Source organism: Carya illinoinensis, chromosome 15, assembly GCF_018687715.1.
Source record: "Carya illinoinensis cultivar Pawnee chromosome 15, C.illinoinensisPawnee_v1, whole genome shotgun sequence".
Classification (NCBI taxonomy): domain Eukaryota; kingdom Viridiplantae; phylum Streptophyta; class Magnoliopsida; order Fagales; family Juglandaceae; genus Carya; species Carya illinoinensis.
This window is the reverse complement of record NC_056766.1, coordinates 15,228,523-15,234,522: the sequence shown is the minus strand read 5'-3', so window position 1 is coordinate 15,234,522 and position 6,000 is coordinate 15,228,523. Positions and strand designations below refer to the sequence as shown.

The 6,000-nt window shown below is 37.1% G+C and overlaps 1 long non-coding RNA gene across 2 annotated transcripts; it reads right to left on the bottom strand.

Moving 5' to 3' along the window:
• Positions 1-1,142: 1,142 nt before the first annotated feature.
• LOC122297317 lies at positions 1,143-4,642 on the bottom strand. 2 transcript variants are annotated; one of them, XR_006238712.1, is made up of 6 exons: positions 4,263-4,642; positions 3,232-3,372; positions 3,010-3,112; positions 1,955-2,106; positions 1,732-1,827; positions 1,143-1,655 (listed from the first exon to the last, which is right to left on the bottom strand). It is a non-coding gene; the product is annotated as an uncharacterized LOC122297317 (long non-coding RNA). The 2 variants fall into 2 exon arrangements; XR_006238713.1 differs by having other exon boundaries at positions 1,758-1,827.
• Between the last annotated feature and the right edge of the window lie 1,358 nt (positions 4,643-6,000).

Sequence of the window (6,000 nt, the reverse complement as noted above, 5' to 3'; positions counted from 1 at the left end):
ATTGGAGAAGGATTTTGTGCATTTTTTGAAATGTGATAATGCCACTGCATGTGTTACAAGGCCAGAATGTCAAGTGGTTCTGGGTGTCCCTATCTTCATAAGCTGGTTTGTGTAGAGACATTACTCCCAATTTAATTACTTGGGTTCTTTGGTGCTCAAGTTGTGTGGCACATATGGAAGATGTAGGGTGGAATTGGGGGGCCAACGTCCGTGTTGTGAAAGGATTTTTACTGGATATTTCTTCACAACTTCGACGCTTCACAAGATGAATAGTAGAGATGCAAGTATACTGAATGAGCTTAATTGTCCTATTGTGCCTATTACTGTCAAATCTCCAAGAGTAGTAGCTTGGTCAAGGCCAGGGAGTGGGTGGTTCAAACTTAATGTAGATGGTGGTTCGAATGGTAATCTAGGCCCTGCTAGTGGTGGGGGCAACATTCGGGATGATTGTGGCCATGCCTTGGCAGGTTATGCGCACTCATATCGTGTCTCAACTAACACGCTTGTTGAGAGGCTTGAAAATGGCGCAACAGCTTTTTACATTAGAAATTTGTTGGTTGAGTCGGACTCTAAAGTAGTGGTGGGTTGGCTAAGATTTGGCACTTGCAATTTCTGGTACATGTGAGATTTTTGGAAGAAATTCAAACTTTGTTTCAACTGTTGAACTGCAGTGTTTGTCATATCTATAGGGTAGCCAACATGGTGGCAGATGTATTAGCAAAGGAAGGTGCTAAAAGCAAGATCATGGCTTTTGACGGCAACAATGTTGGCCTTGGGCGTTTGCGTGGTCTTTTGCTGACGGATTGTTTGGAATTGCCTTGTTTACATGGACAAGTCTTAGAGTCTTGATTGATTGGATGTATATGGTTATTCCTCCACCACATCGAGGGTTTTTTAACAAAGATTCTATTCTCCAAAAAATATATATATCTGGATATCAGTAGGCTATGCTAAGCATACAAAAGTGACATGATCCTTGTACGTTGAAATATCAGCTACTCCCAGAAGAAGGAAAATGAAAATCTTGCAATACTCGACTAACTCCTATTTATCGAAGAAAACTAAGAAATGAGCCATGTGGAGCTCACTGTCAAATGTGAGTGGAGGATTTTCAATACACAAACTAAAGATAGGAAAGAGAAAATCTTCAACACTCGACTCATCTTCTATTTCATCAAGAAAACTAAGACAATGCGTTATGTGACTGGAGGACTTTCAATACACAAACTAGATAGGATCTCAACCCTATGAGGGTATGCTTTTAAGTTCTACATTACCAAGTAGAGCCTCGATCTAATCTCTACATACAGGCATGCAGAGAGAGAGAATAAAAATACAAAAATAAAAATAGGAAAGTCCTTATTTAAAGGGGAGCTGGGGAGGAGGCCCACGTCCATACCAAATTTTCAGCAGAAACAATTGCAAGATGGCAGACAACTTACCCAATATGCTAGGTGCTTAGTTGTTGCCAAAGAAATTAAATAACTTCCTAGCACCACCTGGGAACAAACGGTGGTAGTTGGGCATGACAACTACTTCTTCTAGTTGCTAGAGTATGCTTGGTTCACTGGGTGCACAGTGCTTCCCATACATATCACTTTCCAGCACATCTTCTAGTTTTTGTTTTTTGGACAAGATGTTCCATGTAGTTTCACCTTAATTAAACAAAAAATCAGTCACTAAAATAGAGAACATATAAAAACATGAAGAAACGAAAGGATATTCCCTAACCAGTGGAGAAGTCAACACCAGTGTACCCTTTATCGCATTCACAAAGCCCTTTAGAGAGACATTTGCCGTATCCATTACAATTGCTGGGGCAAGAGCCTGCAAAAAGTATCAATTTAGAGCTGATGCCAAATCAAAGAAAAATAGGAAATGTGAACTTGCATGAGCAAACTTTATAATGTGACTGTCTGCAAAGCAGGAAAAGAGAAATGAAATGAAAGCTCACGTTTGCTACAGTCATGACCATGAAATCCTAGAAAGCAATGGCCCCATCCATCAACAGAGTCTCCACTGAAATGACAAGAATTGGGACAATGTCCTGAACCGAGAACTAGTCTACTGCTAAGAGATCATGGTATGCAGGACACATCAATTCAGCTATAGACACATTAAAAAAAAATTAATATAAGTAAATGTAAAACTTTGTTGATAGGAATAGGCATAGCCCAAGTAACAAGAAGTATACACAGAAAATGCCTAATACAGACAGATCAAACTGGATTCAAAGAAAATGGGTTAAATAAAAATTTGTGACATAAATTGTCAGTTCATAGGACAGCCTACTTACCATTAAAGCCAGACTTATGGAAGAAGAGATATTTCCTAACTAAATCATCATAAGTTCCTTTTAAGTCAAAGCTCCCTAATTTACCTTTAAAAAAAAAAAAAGTCAAAGCTCCCTAATCTGTTCAGAGGGAGCTGAATGGGCGGGCTCTCAAGCCAGAGGCAGGTGATTTTGAGGCAATCTGCCACCATTGCATATTGCCGCAAATTAGAGTGAATATCAATGGCAACTCCACCTGCTTAGGGTAGTTCACACGGTGTACAAGACTGGACCTGATCAAGGTCACTAGGGGTTGTTCATAACTCCATTAAACATATTTTAGGGAATGGACGACTTTCATCACACCAGGGACATAAGACTGCAACAAAACCTGCAATCACATTAGGCTACCTCTTCTCATTTGTTATTTTTTATTATTTTAATCTTAAACATTGTAAGATCTAGTAAAGAGTCAAAGGAAAGTTCCTTTTATATTTCATTTGACCATTAGAAGAAAAGCTGGAAAAAAAGGAAAAGGACTAAACACGGAATTGACTCCCAACAGAGTGAACTAGGCTCTCTGCTTGTCATTAAAAGGCAAAATAGTCCATGGTAGGACTGGGTTTTCAGAATTAGATGCTCCCATGCTCTTTCTCCTGCTCCAATTTCTAATTACTAAGACCTAGTTAATGAGCAATAATGAATGGGGACTACAGATATTGAGCTCTAAATCATACCTCTAGAGAGTTATTATTAATGCACCTGTGTTGATAACAACCATTTCCTTGGGTCATGGAACCTCGTACAAACCCTGTACGTACAAATGATGAGGCCATACACCTACACGCCAAAGAGGGAAATATCATGAGCAATATTGAAACATGAAGTCTTTTAATTATATGCCATAGAACATCAGGCATGTCATACAGCTAGTCGAGAAAGTTCTGATAATATCAGACCTGGAGCTTCTCCCTCGCACTTCACCCAACTTCACCCAACATTCTGTCTGGTGCTCGTGCACTGTTGGTGTCTGTACATGATCCATCAGAGTAGGCTACAAAGTAAGTAGATACAGTAATCGGCCAATGATGACTGCCCACCTGCAAATGGCAATAGAATTAGTGGAACTTCAAATTAAAGACTCGGAACAGATAATTGGAATCTATACGAGGAGCCATGAAATGGTGATATCTAATGTTATCCAGCACATTTAAAAAATGCATGAATTTATTTTATGAGTACCCCCATTGGCTCTAGCTGAGAGAGAGAGAGAGAGAGAGAGAGAGAGAGAGAGAGAGAGAGAGGCTTTTTAATCTAGCTCCATGGTACTAGATAATATCTTAGCCAATCAACATCGTTCAAGCTCACTAGTACTCATGAATCAGTGAGTTTCGAAGAGTATGATATTGAGTCGAAGTTGCGCACACAGGTTCAACCGGTATAGTCAGTCTAGCAGCTGGCAGCTATGATAAATATGGAGCAAAAATGCCGGCAGTTGACGTTGGAACCATGGAGAGGCAGACTTGAAAAACAATGAAACATTCGAATAAATACAGGGTCATGTTAAAAAGAACCAAGTTCCATGGACCCTAAGAGAATCTGCTAGACTTGGAACGCCAAATTTTCTGTAGCTCTACTCCATTGTTACTGTTCGCCATTCCACCACCTCCCTTCCCCTCCAGGCCCATAAAATAAAAAAATTAAAAAAACAATACAAGAGAGTAAAAAGGTTTTCATTAATTAATTAAGGCAACGCATAGCCGACGAAGTACATGATCTATCACAGATCTTAATACAACATTAGTGCATTACGTAGCTTATGAAAAGATAGAGGTGATCAAGCGGCATGTCACGTTTTAACAAGCGCGCATAGGAATAAGCATAATTATAGAACAATGCAAAACCTGTGTCATCGGGAGGTTAGTCTGCAAGACAACATAATTGTTTAAATAAAATAAGACAAAAACTAAGAGAAAGAAAGAGTGCATACAGCTGGCATTTTCACTCAAGAAACTTATCAAAGTTCCCCAAATCGGCAAGGCCAGAGTACGTTTAACTAGTCTTTTCTTGAAACAACGGCAGCAATCACCACAAAACTCGCCGGAGCAATCACACAAAACATCACACAACACCAAAGACGATAAAAAAGATCCGTTCCCCACAAAAAATTAAAAAATTCGTTGGGATTCTCTGAAGGCCAGGCCTTGCCCCCTATCTTTCACCGTTGAGAACGGAAAGTTTTCTTTGCACCGTGAGACGCTCGTTGACGTTCTCTCTGAAGCGAGATCTCGAAAAGATCTCACCTAGTCTCAACTTGAAATATGGGCGACTCGGCTGAGTGTTAAATGAGTTATCCCCCAACGCTCTTTGCCCTTGTACACGGGGAACCAACGTAAGTCGTGAAACCGTATATAAAGCCGTTAGTATCTTTCGCTTAGTCAGTGTGGGATAATGTTAGGGCCGGCTAAGAGACGAACACCCCCCCCCCCCCCCCCCCCCCAACAATGAAAAACAAATAGCTTACCATAAAAGCAAACATTAAAATCAACTCTTGCCAAAAATAAAATCAACATTAAATGATAATATTTGGTTAAAAAAACAGGAAATATAAAAGTTTTATTCAAAAATATCTTATTCAAAATGTATAAATTTTTTAAAGAAAGGTGAAACTAGAATAGAAACAGCAAAATAATGATATATTACTCTTGAGTATTTGTTAAAGAGAAATTCTATTCATTATTTTAACACACTACAAATCAGACATAATTTTTTATTTTTTTCTCTTATCAAATATGTGGTGTATGGATAATTAATAGAATAACTCAATTATTATAAAAAGAATAAAACTAAAAAATATTTAAAAAATAAAATAAATATGATTTGTGGTGTGTAAGAATAATGAATAACAAAGTTCTTTTTTAAAATATGACGGCATTGATTTGTTTTAGAATTAAGCATTAAAAGAAGTATTATTGATAAGGGATAATACTCCATTTATAGAAATATTAGATTCTTTTTCAAATTGTTATATTGCTTATAGAAATTATTAAACAAAAAAATAATAGTGGTTTTGCATCTCAAAATTTTTAAATAGAATTTTCTTATTTAAATATTATTATCATTTTTAAATTAAAAGCCTCATGTACTTAATGGCTCGCCTTAGGCCACAAAATATATCGAGCTGCGCCTGGACAATGTTGAAGCTGCGTATAAACCATTGGTTAGGATTGACTTCGGTTAATTAATATTTACCCGATGATTGTGACACATGGAAATTATAAATTACCATGTGAATCCTTGGTTTCTGACCCACAGCTAGCAAGCCACCTATCTGACTTACGAGTAGTAAGAAAATAAAACCAATTATCGTTAAAACAAGGAATATGAACAACATAGATATAAAATGAGAAGTATTATAGCCAAAAAAAAAAAAAGTTCCTCAAAAGTAAACCTACATACTAATATAATTTCATATGATACATTAGATTTAGTTTACAGCAAAAGTAACTTTACAATTTAACATTTCACATCAAGTCACATCAGTTTGTAGTTTTACTTTTATGAGATTTCTTTGTAATTAAAGCATTTCTCATATGACATGCATATTTATGAGTATATAATGTCATGTGTCATCTCTCTCTCTTCATCCTTTTTTTTTTTTTTTAGTTAGAATAATCATAGAGTAGGGGGAAAAAAGAAATGAAACTTGAAAAAAACATGCACTGCAA